Source organism: Mus musculus, chromosome 12, assembly GCF_000001635.26.
Source record: "Mus musculus strain C57BL/6J chromosome 12, GRCm38.p6 C57BL/6J".
In the NCBI taxonomy this organism is placed as follows: Eukaryota; Metazoa; Chordata; class Mammalia; order Rodentia; family Muridae; genus Mus; species Mus musculus.
The window spans coordinates 21,032,109-21,048,760 of NC_000078.6; the positions used below are offsets into that span (position 1 = coordinate 21,032,109).

The 16,652-nt window shown below is 47.0% G+C and overlaps 1 pseudogene; it reads left to right on the forward strand.

Annotated features, from left to right (window-relative positions):
- Gm5977 overlaps positions 1-16,277 on the forward strand; it is a 35,296-nt pseudogene extending 19,019 nt beyond the window's left edge.
- Positions 16,278-16,652: the final 375 nt, after the last annotated feature.

The window sequence follows — 16,652 nt, forward strand, 5'->3', positions numbered from 1 at the left end:
TGAATGACAGAGGAGTAAAGGGGTGTGTATACTGAACCTGTAACACATCTTTGCTGCTGTCTCAGTGCCTCCAGGAGAGTTAAAATGAGTTCTCTCATATTAAATATTTTATCCAGGTCTCTGTTAGGCATCTACGGGCGAGCCCCAGGAAGCATCTGTGAGGCCGCCAGCATTTGTGGGCTCCACTTAGCAGGTTCATGAATGTGAGCATTAAGATATCATGGCTTTGACAGCCACTTTATTGCCCAGGATCTTCTTTGGGTACCAGCTAAACTCACCTTGGAAACTCATTGCCTCTCAGGATGTTAGCAAGGAAGGGGCCCAGGATAGATCAAAACCCAAAGGACAGAGCCCAGCTCTAACCTGGGTCTTTTCTTTCTCAATGGGACTCATTCTGCTAACTCCTAGCTGAGCCACGTGATACCGCTTACCACTCCCTGGAGGCTCTGTCATCTTCTACCATCCCCTCTGGGCCTTCAGTTTTGACTCTAAATTCCATCTTCTTGGCCAGAGCACCTAGTTCTCCTGCCTAGGAATGTGCCATTGTAGTGCAGGGCACTCGAGAGTAGGGACTTCAATCCAGCATGACTCAAGCATCTATACTTCACGAACCCAAGAGACTGGAAAACACTGGAAATAGGTCCTGACTGCCTGCTCAAGTATGGGCTTCTCTGGTGATCCACTCTCCCAGGTGACAGAGTGTATCTGTCAAGAAAGAGGCTAAGATGGGGGTAGGGGGCTTTCTGCTGCTGGGAGCTTGCTTTCTTGTCCTCCTTGGAGGGTACTTTGGCTAGCTTGCTCTATGACTGTTGGTCATCTGTCCCAAGTGTCTGTCCTGAATCCTTGTCCCCTTTGGAGGATAAGGGGGGTCACTGTCACTGACTGCACTGGCTGAGAGTTACTATGGCTCAGGCCTAGCTGCTGGATATTCAAGAGTCTCAGCAGCACTTAGCATTGTAACGGTGTGTTTTCCCATCCGAGTATAGTGGAACATGGCAGGGCGGGAGGACTATGCTCCATGGAGTCCCTCCAAGACTAAGGCTCTTTACATAGAGCCCTTCTTTACTGGAGTTTCTGAAAAGGGTCAATCCTACCCTCTCTTCCTCCTTATCTCATACTGCTTGTGCCATTGGTCCCAGGTGCTTAAGATGGCCAGACATATTCCTATTGTCACAACCCTTTCTTTAAATGGCATTGCATGCAGGAGCAGATCTTCAAGCCATTGCTCCTCAGAACCAGGTCCTGAGGCTCAGACCCTTCCTTTTCCCTTTCCTACATCCCATGAACCCCCAGCACCTCAGGGATAGCCCTGAAACATGGATTGAAGGCTCCCGGGTGGTCTCCATCCTCCTGATGCTTACGCCTTGTTCTTTTTATCCACAAAGGGTCGCTTGGGATCTGCTTGGAGGCTAGCTATGTCAAAGTTCTTCCTGCCTCCAAATTAGTATGAGTACATCCTGGGAACAAGGGCATGTGTTTTTGTGTGTGTGTGTGTGTGTGTGTGTGTGTGTGTGTGTGTGTACGTGTGTGTACTATAGCCACAACAGCAAGAATGTCCAAAACCAATGCAAGGCATGCATTCTAATTAGCAGCCTGATACCAAGAAGGAGGCAAAGGCTGGGCAGAGGCACAGCCCTGTGTTCTGGAGCTCCCACCTCCGAAATATTTGGTAAGGAGCAGATCTTCAAGCCATTGGGAAGGGAATGGGAAATAAGGGAAATGAAGCCTCTCCTCCAACACCTCCAAGGCTGTCTGCACTGCAGCCTCCTCCCGGCAGATATCTGCAGAGCAGGTACAAGGAGTTTGGTATTCTAGTAGCATCTGTTAGATGATAAATCACAGACACAGCAGTGATGTGTGTTCAGTGAGGTGAGTGGATGCTGCGTGCGTGAGCTGGAAACCAAGGGTCTGTGGCAAGGCTGTGGGATGCAGGGCTGTTGATCATGAAGAGGAGCCACACACACAGGGCTGGCTATGGTGGCAATGCAGCTGTTTCCACATTGCCCTCTCTGGGACTTTCATACCAGCACAATCCTGCCATGCTCTCCAGTCGAGTCAGCTTGACAGGCGGAGGCTTGGAAGCTGCTCATGAGGAAACAAGAGTTTCAAGAAAGCTCTCCTCCTGGAATCTGGCGTTCTCTCTAACCCATACATTAATTTTCCATTCCCGCATTAGTCTAGTGTATGGATCCACGTGCTCTCTATTAGTATTACCCTATTATAAGTGCCTTTTAAGATTGAATTCTGACATAGCGAAAGCCTTCCCCAGTGTTCCAAGATCCCAGAAAATCCTGTGAGAAAACAGCAAGGAAGTTTAAGCTATTCGGTAACTAATTAAGCATTACAATGGACGAAGCCAGTGGCTCAACTGGTCTGCAGAAAGAGCCTGGGAATTTCACTGAGATAGAAATCTTTAGTACAGGCTACATTCCATACCTAAAGCAAACCGGTATACTCTCCTGACAAATGGAGATTCTCCAGATAAGATACGAATTAGCAAGGCCTAGAAATTTAGGGGTCCGTGACATTACATTATTCTTGAGGCCTGCCAAGAGGAAAACCCCCTGGTGCTATTAACACTAAAGAGTGAAATTCTTGCCTGTCTCTAGGCTGATCCTAGGCAGGACTGCTAATCTCTATTGTGAACATTTACTTGGTTCCTGCAATTCCTTTCGAAGTCATTCCTTTGTATCTGGTAAACTTCAATGTACCTTGCCTGATGTGACTTGCAACCCCTGGTATTCTCTGTACTATAAAAAAGTCTGATGCTCGACCTGACAATACATTCAGATTCAACACAACCTCTCCTGTGTGCATCTGTCTGTCTATTCATCCGATGCTTTGCCCACCTGCCCCAGAGACCCGTTCCACGCAGACACAATGACCCAGAGGCTCTGCGGCACAATCCCATAGCTGGGTATCCTGGAGTCATGTCCTGGCTGACTTAGGAGAGGTTCAGCAGCTCTCTGATGGTCAGTGCTCTGGTTAGCAAGATGTAACTGATGGGTGACATTTCTAAGTGAACTCCAGGCCAGAGACACATTGTAAGTTTCCCTGTGTGAATGGTTCAGTGGTGAGGGCCTTGGAGCTACATGGCTTCACCAGTTCTAGGTCTTTTCTCTCCAATACTAGTATTTGAGCAGGGGACCCCACACCTCCCATCTTGGTCCAACCTGGCTTCTCTACCTTTTAACTGCTACCACGCCAAACTCTGCCCTCTTTTCTGGGGTCTCCTGCTTACCTTGTTTCACAGTTGTTTCTCCTGCCTGAGGGCCTCCTGAGGGCCTGCCTCTGACAGTAACATCCTAGTAGCCACCTCCTGGGCTCAGCTCATTGTCTCTTCCTCTAGGTACTCCAGTTCCCTTCTCCCTCCCCTGCCCTCCTTTTCCCTCTCCCTCATTTCTTCCTTCCTTCCTTCCTTCCTTCTTTCCTTCCTTCCTCCTTCCCTCCTTCCCCCCTTCCTTCTCCATCAATATTCCTGGATAATCCCCAGACATCTCTTTTTGCACCTCTTGTCCTGCTCCACTAAGGGATTCTTTGGACCAAATATCACTAGGTGTACCGCCCTCCCACTGTTGGCTATCCTATTCTTACCTCCACTTCCGTGTTCCCAGGGTTCCTTTAACTTTACATGTGTTTTGTTAATTGAGTTTCCAAAATGAATTACCTACAATAAAACTAGGGCATTTCTATCCCTTCCCAAAGAGTCATGATATGGTCTTACTCTATGTTGGGGTGTGGATTAGAGCCCTGGGTAGTGGGCTCCATGGAGAGCAGCTCATCTGTATGCTTATCCTAGGACTGTGGTGACCCATCAGCCACCTGCAGTCGCATTTGTCCTCTTAGGGCAGACTCTCTATGGCTGGAGAAGTTGGTATTGTGTGCTCCTGTTCAGAGCTGGATGTAGGTAGCTTCTGGGGGTACTTCCAGCCAGCACTGGCCACCCTGTCAAGCTCAATGTCCAGTGAGCAAGGGAGAGGTTGGCTGACTTGTGGTTGAAGCCCAGGCTGTTGGTGATAAGGAAAGAGGACACTAAACCGTGGTAGAAGCAAGGCTGTGAGCTAGGAAGTGCATGTAGCAAGAAAAGAGAGGATCTGGCAGTCAGCCATCACCAGGGGACTCAAGAGAGCCTGCACCCCTCTACACAGGTCCTCCAAGACCTTAGTTCTGTGTTTCGGTTGTTTTTTGATTTCGAGACAGGGTCCTCTCTCTCTGTAAACCAGGCTGGCCTGGAGCTCAAAGTCATCTGGCTGCCTCTGCTTTCTGACTGCTGGGATTAGAGCTGTGTGCCAGCACCAAGGCTCTGTCTCTATTTCTTGTTCCTGAAGCCCCTCCCAGACAGGGCTTAGCTTATAGTGTTCTATCAACTTAGAGGTTCTTAGATATGCCACCAGTCAAGAGATAGAGGCTGGGCAACTATGATTTGGGGATGCTTCTTCTTTGAGTGGAAAATAAAAACTAAGGGGACTGGGATCCTGGAGAGAGGGCTCTTGTTGTTCTTGCAGAGAACCTCAGTTCAGTCCTGTTCCCTACACCCACATGTTGACTCACAACTTCTGTAACTCCAGTTCCAGGGATCCGACATACTACTCAGGCCTCTGCAGGTACCAGGCAACCTCAGAAAGTATTATATAACAAGAAAAACATTTGTAACATACTATATAAATAAATATTCTTAAAGCTTTGAAAGAGAAAAAAGGAAAAGAACACATGGACACATTTCAACATCTTAAAACTGCAAATGACATTTAATCACAGCACTAGGGAGGCAGAGTCAGGGGGATTTCTGAGTTTGAGACCAGCCTGGTCTACTAAGTGAGTTTCAGGACAGCCAGGGATATACAGAGAACCCCTGTATCAGAAAAAAAAAAAAACTGCAAATGAGCCAGGCTTTGTGGCTCACAGCTGTGACTGCTAGACAGGGGAGGCAGGAAGGTAAGGGTGCAGGTTGTCCTCAGCTACATAGTAAGTTTGAAGACAGGCTGAGGTACTGTGGGGAGCGGGTGTGGCAGCAGTCCCAAGATGGCGCCCAGGACTGTAGCTAAGTCTTATGACTTTCACCTGACTTCCTCATACACCTGAAAATAAGCCATGAACATCGTGAGAACTGCGCAGGTGCACCATGATGCAAGATCAGACCATATGAGTGATGATTCTGGCCAATGGACTGCTGTTATGTGGACTGGGCTGATGGGGCGTGGTTGAGGGGTTATATAAGGTATTGCGATTGGGGGCAGAGAGATACACAAGAGACTATTCCTGGAGAGAGATTCATGCATGTATGTTGGAAGGTTTCCTGAATAAACTGCTTTGAGAAGAACGTAGTGTCATTGCTCCTTTCTGCTGGTTGGAATTGGAGGCGACAAATGGTGGCCTGTACGGGGACGTTCAGAACTCATCACAGTCAGGGCAGCTAGCTGTCAAGGTTCTCAGGTAAGTTGGACAATTTAAGTTCTTGGATTGAGACTATAAGGTTCCCGGTTTTGGGACAAGTTAAGGTTCCCGATTTTGGGACAAGTTGCACCAAGCACCATGGGGAATTCAACCTCAGGTCAAACAGTGCGCCAAGCCCTTAAGGACTTGCTGAAAGTGAAAGGAATCGAGCTGAAAAAGGAGAAACTGGAGAACTTTTTAAAAGTAGTGGATCAGGTCGCTCCTTGGTTCTCCGTATCAGGACATCTTACAGGGCTCAGGTGGGAGAAGTTAGGGAAGGACTTGAAGTTTGCAGAAGAACAGGGAGTTCTTGCTAAAGGGGTGCTGCCAGTGTGGAAGCTAATACAGGATTGTATCGAGGATAAGGAAAGATGTGGAGCAGAACTCCAAAAGGACAATGAGGCACTGAATCAGGTGAGAGAGGAGCGATCCCAAAAGTCAGAGGCAGAAGGAAGTTCTAGTGATGGGGATATGTCTGAGGACAATCTGGAGAGCATAGCCGACAGTCTAGAGAAAGTGAAAATGAAGGTAGAACCTTTAGGGCCAGGGCCGCCGTGGCTGCCTCCGTAAGCCCCTGACAGGGCATTGGGGCGTAGTCTGCATTCAGAAACCTGGAGGAACTGCGAGCCCAGTGCTTTCCTGTATTTCAGGATGCACAGGGAGGTCATTATCATGAGCTGCTTGATTGGAAGATTGTTCAAAGATTAGCGGAAGGGGTTTTTTACTTAAGGTGTCATCGCTGCTTTTGTAAGAGCGCAATTAGAGAACCTGAACCTCTACTACATGACTCCAAGCAATTGGCAGAATCTGGCTCATGCCTGATTGTCACCAGGCCAATATCTAGACTGGAAGGCATTTTTCATTGAGTTTGCTGACGAGCAAGCAGCAATAAATGCTGGCAACGGCCAGCCAGCCTGGGATCAAGACATGCTGCTGGGACAAGGGAGATTTGTAGCAGCTCAAACTAATTATCCCATCCAAGTGTACGTCTTGACTGGTTGTTGGAAGGGCCCTGACCCCAGTGTTGGTTTGGGAGAGAGGGTCTGTTTGTGTGTTTCCCCAGGATCACCGACAACTGCTGTGGATCCCAGAGCTGCTGACAAGAGCAATTCAGGGCAAGCAGAGTGATGAGGACGTGGATATTCCTGTGGCTGGGAATGCTCCTACTAGTGAGAACTGAAGAGCTACGTTGGGCAATTAAGTCTGTGTTCCCGAAAACCATGCCGTTGACGCATTCAGCACAAGTGTTTCCTCGATTCTTTACATCTAATGCTTCACTACAATTGCCTTTTTTATCATGGGATGGAGAGATAGCTCCAGTGCGGGAATCTATGCTGCTTCAGCTAAGGGGATTGTTGTGTTTTCAGATGATTCAAAATATTTCACAGATGAGTGATTGTGTTCAGCTGAATCTACTAAAGCTAATGCTACCTGTATTCGAGGGGTGTGGCCTGCCAGTATATCCAAGGGCAATAGCACTATACCCTCCTAACCTAGATGGACCCTTTTTTGTAGGAGTGTTTGTGATTCCCTTCCACCTTGGACTGGCTGTCAATCTAGAAAAGTACCTTGGGCAGTGAAGAATTATTTTTCATTTTCCCCTTATATAGGTACAGTCCATAATAGTTCCTTTTCAGGGTATAATTGGACATATCAAAATCCAGCTCAAGTAGGAGCTAGTAATCCTTTTAATGTATGGTTGTTAGGTGGAGTGAATGGTAGTTGCACTGATCTTTCCCCCTTAAGCATGGTGGCGGGAGGGGCCTGGGTCAATGCAAGTTTTTATTGGAATGGTTCTAATATGTTTAAAACTTCTGTATTCCAATTTGCTGGAGGTAGGAATGTTTCTTTTCAGGCTACGCCTGTTTGTATGTGGCCTCCTTTTGTGTTTAATGTTTATAATGGTAGTTATGAGAATAATGTTGTTAATTGTAGTAGTGATATTTGTTATGATAGTATGTGCTGGAATGCATCTGAATATCATTTAGCTGTTGTGACTAGAATGCCTCGCTTTGTACCTTGGCCTGTTCAGGCTCCTTCTGCTATGACTTTGTTTGGACCTAAGAGGGATTTTTGGCGTTGCTGCAGCCATTGTCACTGCTGTAGCAATCTCTGCCACCGCAGCCATGGGTGTGGCCATATCCCTTACAAACTGCCACAGCAGTGAATAATTTATCCACAGGTGTTGCAGGAGCTTTGGATTGCTGACAGCTGTCTCCCACTTGAAAGAGTGAGCCAGAATTGATGGACTTGCCCTGTGTCTGATATTAATCAGCATCCTGGCCTTCTGGTGCACCTGCCGCATGCAGAGTCATCAGTGCAGAGCCCAAGCCTTGATGATACAGGCTTTTGCGGCAGCGAAAACAGGACAATCTCCTCATGTGTGGCTTGGCATGCTAGAGAAATAGTCAATGACGGGTAAGACTCCCTGGGCATGTCACCAACCTAAGACAGGGATCAAACCAATGCTTTTTGTCTCCCGATGATGGGTAAGGGGCATTGCCACAGGGGGCAACCTAAGACAGACATGCTCTCTGCAAATAAGTAAAGAAGGGGGAGATGTGGGGAGTGGGTGTGGCAGCAGTCCCAAGATGGCACCCCGGACTGCAGCCAAGTCTTATGACTTGCACCTGACTTCCTCATACACCTGAAAATAATCCACGACCATCGTGAGAACTGCGCAGGTGCACAATCATGCAAGATCAGACCATATGATGAGTGATGATTCTGGCCAATGGACTGCTGTTACGTGGACTGGGCTGATGGGGCGTGGTTGAGAGGTTATATAAGGGATTGCGATTGGGGGCAAGGACACAAGAGACTATTCCTGGAGAGAGATTCATGCATGCATGTTGAAAGGTTCCGGAATAAACTGCTTTGAGAAAAACGTAATGTTGTCACTCCTTTCTAGCTACATGAGACCCTATCTCAGAAAACAAATAAACAAATAAAATTACAAAGGAAACATGACAAAAGGTCCTACAAGGTACCTGTCCATTCAGCCAATTCCCCACTTCAGTCAACTTTACCTTTCCAGTAAGTTCTTCCACAGGAGGCCTCCACTCACAAACCCATCAACCTTGTTCTCACAGATGGCAGCAATGGCCACATGCCCTTGTACATAATCTTCTTCCATTTGTAGATCTCTCTGTGTCTCTCTTTCTCTCTCTCTCTCTCTCTCTCTCTCTCTTTTCCCCCAATGTGTGTGTGTTTGTTTGTTTATGTCTGTGTGTGTGTGTGTGTGTGTCTATGAGAGAGATACAGGGTTTCTCTGTGTAGTCCTGGCTATCCTAGAACTTGCTCTGTAGCCCAGGGTAGCCTTCCTTGTACTCCTATCTGTCTGCACTGTCACTGAGTGCTGGGGTTAAAGGCATGCACCACTACTGGATTTCCTGTTCTCTCTCTTTTAAAATAACTTTGTTAGACAGGGTCTCATGTAGCTCAGGCTGGCCATGAAGTTGCTATATAGTCATAGATGACCTTGAACTCCTGATAATCCTGCCTCTACCCTCCGGTTCTAGAATTACAGATGTGTAGCACCTGGCTACCTGAGTTGATGATTATTTCTGATCAAGATACTGTGGACATTTGAGTTGGTTGTTTGTACAGGGGAAGACATGTTTAGATAAGTAAATGTGTGCTTTGAAAGGCAATATCAAGCTGCCATATGTCTGTGTTGGACAAGGAACTTTAAATATCTCCTAGTCGTGTAGATAAGTAAATAAAATATGTACATAGAACGCTAACAGCCTGGGAAAGAGGTGAAGAAGACGGGCGGTAGCAGGTAATACTGAGTTCATGTCTCATCTTCCTTAACAGGACCTAGCACCTAGTGCTTAGAATTCATAAGCCTCTGAGCAGTTCAGAGTGGTTTCCTTTGGGACTTGGGTAGAGGAGACTCACCCACACTAGTTCTTCTACACATTTCAAAAATAACTGAGCTATGCAGATGTGTTACTGTGAAAGAAAGAAATCAAAATTGAGGTAGGGAAGTGAACGAATATTAATGGCCAATGGCCAATCACTGCAAGATCTCACACTTGGGCCTTGTAGGAGACTGCAGTGGGGTGTGCTGGCCAATGAAGCATAGTCCTGAATTGCCATGGGGGCTGTTTCAGCTGGTAACATTCATATCGACATTCACCAACCGATTGATGCCAATTCTAGATCTCCCTGGCAGAGCAATATCTCATAGGCATAATAAAGAGTGGGGACTCCCATAAGCTTCCCAGGTGTCTCTTCTAGGGTTAAAAACAGCATGGCATGTGCTGGTAACTTCTCCCAGTATTATATGGAGGGGGACAGGGAGGTCTTGGAGTGTCTAGAAGCCCCATGTAAACATGATTCAAAGCTTTAATACCTGGCTCCACATAAAACCCTACTTACCCAGATTAACCCAGAAATCTGGATAAGAATGGGGTTTTTAAATGTCATTTATAAAATTAGGGTTGCTGATGAATGAAGTTGAACTTTGAAGGGCCAAAGCCATGTTACTATTCTCTGGTATCATCCCTGAGTCCACTCAGGATGGGTGTCAACCTAGTTCTAAATTTACCCTAGCTGTGTTAGCTAAGAATGTGAACCACTAACATCCGCCTATGCAGGCAAGATTTATTTACTATGCAGCATCAGCAAATGTATCTGTGAGAAGGAAAGAAAAAAACACACCGGGTCCCCCACGAGAAAAAGAACTAGCTGTTCAAAGTGAAGAGTCAGGATTGGGTCCATGAGACCTCTTTGACCCAAGCTGATGAGCTGAGAGGTTTGTCTCAATCCTGACTCTTGTGTAACCCTTACAGGACATTTGACAAAGCTTCCTTCCACTGATTTTAGGTTTCCTCTCCCTGTCCCCTTATACCACGATTCTGCATGCATGTTCCAAGGAGACTGTATTTAGCCATAAAAAGATATTCTTTCTGTCTTTCCTAGAGTGTTCTGGGTTTTGCCATGTTATATAGAAGCATTTTGTACCTCCAAGGCGAGCCATCCTGGAAATGCTAAAAGTCAGAGCTTGCACTATCATGGTCTTGAGTTCTTCTGGCCCAGAAGATCTCAACCTGTGTTATCATAACCCATTTGACGATGGAATGACCCTTTCACAGGGAGTCACCTAAGACGCTCCTGCATATCAGATATTTACATTATGATACATAACCATAAGAAAATTACAATTATGAAATAGCAACAAAATGACTTTATAGCTGGGGGTTCAAAACAACATGAGGAACTGTATTAAGGGGTTGCAGTTTTAGGAAGGCTGAGAACCACTGCTGTAATGGATGGCACTGGACAAACAGAGAATATTGCTTAGCCAGCATGGTGGTAGGGTGTGATAGGAAGCCAGACTTGGGGTTTCAGGTATCCACAACTCACCTTGTGTCTTGGCCTTGCAGGTTTAGTCTCCACTGCCAGCTGCCATGGGCAAGCAGAACAGCAAGCTGGATCCTGAGGTGCTGCAGGACCTGCGGAAACACAGGGAGTTCACCGACCATGAGCTTAAGGAATGGTAGAAGGGCTCCCTCAATGAGTGTCCCAATGGCCACTTGACTGTGGAAAATTTCAAGATCTAGGCCAACTTCTTCCCCTACAGAGACAGCTCCAAGTTCACTGAACATGTCTTCCACATGTTTGACACCAACAGTGACGGCACTATCAACTTCTGAGTGTTCATCATTGCTCTGAGCCTGACCTCCCTGGACAAGCTGGAACAGAAGCTCAAGTGGGCCTTCAGCATGTCTGACCTAGACAGCAATGTCTACATCAGCTGCAGTGAAATGCTGGAGATAGTGCAGGTACCTGCACTTGACAGGGCTTGGAGCATGGGGAGTGCAGGGATCCAGGACCCCCATCCCCGGCCCCATACACCAGGTCATTCCTCTGCCCACTTGGTACCTGGTGTACTTAAGGACTGCCTGTCTTTGCAGAGAGTAACGATAAAAGCCAAGCATCTATCGATTGCTTGCTGGACATCAGGTCCCAGCTGAGCTCATCCATCAGGTTTATTCACACAATTCTATAAAATGGGTCTTTTTTTTAACCTCTAATGAGATCTGAGGCTCAGATAGGTGATTAAGAATTGTCAAAGCAAGAACTGGGAAAATGACTCAGTGAGGAAGAACACTTGATACCCAGCATGAGGACCTGAGTTCTGATCCCAGCACCTACGGAAAAGCCAGTAGTGGCTGATCATATCTGAAACCCTAGAACTAGGGGACAAGTGAGTCCCAAAAGCTTGCTGAGCAGGCAGCCTAGCTAAAATGGTAAGCCCCAGCCGGGTTCAGTGATAGAGAAAAGGTTATACTGTGAACACCGGTATTCCTGTTTGGCCTCTGCACGGGTGGGTGTTCATCTGCACACACATGTATAACATACACACACATTAGCTGTCTATAGGGCTTCCTATAGAAATCAGAACGACACAGTAAAGGATGAGTCAGCAGTCAGTTCTTCACAGGAGCGATGCTTATGTGCACCCTGCATCCTTCCTGCTCCGTGCTCTAAACCATCTCTGTATTTGGTCCAGTGGGCTGACTCTGTGGGTAAAGGTGCTTGCTACCAAGCCTGGCAGCCTGGGTTCAATCCCTAAGACCCACATGGTAGGGAAAGAGAACCAGCATCCACAAGTTGTCCACTGAATTCCACGTGAGATCATCTCCCCCAAATAAATAATTACATACATCCATAAAATAAGTAAAGTAGTTATATACAGTGCCTAATACAATAGCTATAGATGTTAATAATAATTTGTATTATTTGGGAAATAACAAGAAACTGTGTACCTCCAGTTTCATTTTCTAGACTATTTCCCACCTGTAGTTTGTTGAATCTGCAGATTCAGGACCCATGGGTGGGCAGGGATCAATGTATTTCCCCTTTGACCTTCCCTCCAGGATTTCCCAGATCCCCACCAAAGAACCTCCTTTCAGACAAACGGTTTCCCCCACAACCTCCCCTCTACTCCGAACCAAGGAGCCCTCCATTCTTCCACGCCCCAGCTGTATCCTGTGCTCTTGAATGTCACTTAAACTTTCCTGGCTCCCTTTGCTCAGCACCTTGTCTGTGAGACTTGTTCTGATGAGAGAAGGGCCCTGACTCTGCCCTGTCCATGCTCCTTGGTTAGCAGAGCGAGGACCATAACCCACCCTCCATCCTCCAGAGCACACTCACAGATGCCCCTTTGCAGGCCATCTACAAGATGGTGTCCTGTGTGATGAAGATCCCCGAGGACGAGTCCATGCCCGAGAAGTGAACAGACAAGATCTTCAGGCAGATGGACACAAACAATGAAGGTATGAAACATGGCAGGAGTGAGCAGGTGGGATGGGAAGAGGGGATTGGGAGAGGGGGTGGGGGTGGGGAGAGGGGTTGAGGGTTGGGAGAGGGGAGTAGGTGAGCCTGTGAAACTGTTGATGGCACAGAGCTGTTTGGGATACACTCTCTTCCCTATGCAGGACTGCCCTTTTCCAGCCCAATTGATTCAGCTCTGATTGAGGGAGGGAGACTAGAATTCAGGGTCAGGTACACCTAGCCTGCATCCTGCACCCTTCCTAGGGCTCTATAATCTTGGGCATTGTCAGTAGACCCTCTGAGCTGTAGGCTTCATCCGTGTTGTCTGAGTTAAGGTTTCCATTGCTCTGGTGACACACCATGGCCACAAGCAACTTGGGGAGGAAAGGGTTTATTCACTCACAGTTTCCATATAACAGTTCATCATCAAAAGCAGTGAGGGTAGGACTCAAACAGGGCAGCAACCTGAAGGCAGGAGCTGATACAGAGACCATGAAAGGGTTGCTACTTACTGGCTTGCTCCCCATGGCTTGCTCAGCCTGCTTTTTTATAGAACTCAGGATCACTAGCCCAGGGTTGTACCACCTACAATGGGGTGGACTCTGCTCCATCAATCACTAGTTAAGAAAATACTCCCTGGTCAGGCATGGTAGCACATGTCTTTAATCAGAGCTCATAGGAGACAGGAGGCTCTCTGTGAGTTCAAGGCTAACGTGGTCTAAAAGGTGAGTTCTAGGACAGCCAGGGCTGTTACACAGAGAAACCCTGTTTCAATAAACAAAACAGGGTAAAGGAGGGAGAGAGGGAGGGAGGTACACACACACACACACACACACACACACACACACACACACAGAGAGAGAGAGAGAGAGAGAGAGAGAGAGAGAGAGAGAGAGAGAGAGAGAACGCCCTACAGGTTTTCCTTCAGACATTTTATACAGACATTTTCGAAACTGAGGCTCCCTCTTTCCTGATAACTATAACTTGTATCAAACTGACATAAAATTAGCTAGCACACATGTTGACAGAAACAATTGGTCTTACTATTTCCTCAAGTATATATTCGGAGGGGAGCAAGGTCATACTAGTGGCTGAGGGGCGAGACACTGAATCAAGGGGCTTTGAGTCTTAAGATTCTGAATGCCCGCCAGGCCATCATCCTGGGATGTGAGGCTCCCCAGATACTCATGGAGCTCATCAAACATAGAAGCCACTGAGCCTCATTGTACCTAGGACTCTGAGGTTCTACCACAGATCAAAAAGGCAGGTCTCAGGAGGAGGTGAGGTGGTGAGAGATCCTGCTGTGCCTTGGCTGAGTTTCTCACAGGACCTCAGCAAGGGTGAGGTAGCTGCATGGTGAGTTAATTCTGCCAGTCTGTGGCTTTGTAGAGCCAAGACTGGTTGGGACCAGGAAATGCAGCATTAAGGCATGAAAGGCTCCCCAGATTGCATTTAGATTGAATGTAAGCTAATGCATAGGAAAGAGCAGTGAACAGCCTCCAGTGCTCTGTGCAGATGAACTGAGGACAGGGTTCAGCGGGACTCAAGGCTCCCATGGAACTGTAGACAGCAAAAGCTTTCCAGACATCAAGGAAATGCTTTTCAAAACATGTCCGCACACAAAGCAATGCAGCCTCTTGCCTGGTGCTGCCTTTCAGCCATTTTCTAAAGTGTTCTCTACTCTCTTGTGTACTCTGACACGGAGGCTTGTGTTCCAACAGACCATACTGAGGCTTGCCCACTTCCCAGGCTTGCCTTTCTTCTCTGTGAAATGGGGATAAGCCCATTGGCGTGGGTGTGAGGCTAAAGTAGCACTATGTTGATGGCACACTTAACATGGAGGGCCATTGTTTCTGATTGTCAAAGCCAGGACCTTCACCAGTTTCAGAGTGGAGACCGCGTACGCACTGTGCACTTGTCCAATTGTTTGTGTCTCAAGATGGAGGCCATTGAGCGCATACTCTGCCCTGTAAGCCAGGGGCCACTTGCTAGCACTCAAGAGATGAGAAGTCTGGGCTGTCAGAGAAACTGGTACAGAATAGGACAAGAATAGGACAGCAAAGGAGGATAGCTCTCAACACCCGAAGCTGGCAAGAGTCTACACGAGGGGGCGATGTGATAGTTTTAACTGTCAACATGACTCAGTTTAGAATCACCTCAGAAGTCTTTTTTTTTTAATTCTTATTTTTATACTATTTTAGATTTAGTATTTATTTTCTACATGAGCGTTTAGCTGAATGTATGTTTGTGTAATATGTTAGAGGCCAGAAAAGTGCACTGGGTCGCCCTGGAACTGGAGTTACAAATGATTGGGAACCGCCCTATGGATGCTGGGAACTTTATCCAGGACCCTCTGCAAAAGCAGCAACTGCTCTTAACTGCTGAGCCATCTCACCAGCCATAAAGGAGAGTCTTTTTTTTGCTTGTTGGTTTGTTTTTTAGAGACAAGGTTTCTCTGTGTAGCCCTGGCTGTCCTAGAACTTGCTGTTTAGACCATGTTGGCTTCAAACTCAGAGATCCACCAGTCTGCCTCCTGAGTACTGGGATTAAAGATGTGTGCCACCACTGCTCAGCTCAGAAGAATCTTACTGAAGAATTATCTAGATCAGTGGTTCTCAACCTATGGGTTCCAACCCCTTTGAGGGATCAAATGAACTTTTCCCAGAGGTGGCATAAGCCCAACAGAAAACACAAATTTTCATATTCAGATTCATAACAATAGTGTAATTACGGTTATGAAGTAGCAGTGAAAATAATCTTATGGTTGAGGGTCACTACAACACAAGGAACTGCATTAAAGGGTCACAGCATTAGGAAGGCTGAGAACCACTCATCTAGATCATGGCAGTCTATGAGCATGCCTGTTGGGGGTTGTGTTGATGGTTAATTGATGTGGGAAATCCCATTACTATTGTCTAGACAGGGGGCCTGAACAGTATAATAAAGGGAAAAGAAGAGTATCAGAAAAAAAGTGCAGAGTATCATTATGAGCCAGGTGCTCATACCTCTATTCTCTCTGCCCTGTGAGGTTTTAAAGCCTTGACTTCCTGAAGTGATGAATTGTAAACCAAAGAAAACTTCCTCCCTTAAGTTGCTTTTAGTCAGGGGATTTTTATCACAGTAACAGAAGTGTAATTTGACCTGCAGTCATAATTTGTCCTGTCTCCCCAGCTGCCCCAGATCGTGGTGGCTCTCCAGGCCTCTAGGTGGGGCTATCAGCTTACTTCAGGCCACAGAGTTCATTACCAAACCTAACCTCATGGCTATTGCTCAATCCCCATGACCTACACCTTGAAAGGACAACCAGCTCTTACAAGTTGTCCTCTGACCACTTGTGTGCTTCAAAATGGCATATGTCCCAAAATGTCCCTGGAAGAATTCAACAAAGGTGCCAAGAGCGACCCATCCATTGTCCGGTTGCTGCAGTGTGACCCCAGCAGTGCTAGCCAGTTCTCAGGGGAATGGGCTTTTGCAAAGTTGCGAGAAACACAGGCTTGACCTGCCATCTTCAGCTTTGCTTGCAAAAGTGGATTTCTCCGTGATTTCTCCTGCTCTCTTGGGACCTGGGTCCAGGCAGCACATCACACTCACCTGATCTGGGTGGATGCAGCTCCCTCCTCTATCTGATCCAATAGATGTCCCTCCCCATCCAGTCCAGGCTGGTTCCTTCCAAGGTTTCAAGTGTTCTCGGCTGTAGGGCTCCTTCCCTGCCCACAGAGGGCCTGAAGGCCCTTAAGGACACCAGACAGGACTTTTCAGTATCTTACCTAGACCAGCTGATTTATTTGATGATCCCAGCTGACTTTGTGAGGATGAAGAAGATGGAGAGCAGACAGGCAAGCCCTTCCTGTGCATGGCTCCACCTCCCTTGTTCATTTTCTCTGACCAAAGCTGCTTGCATGTATATACCGTGGTATCTTTACTTTTAATAT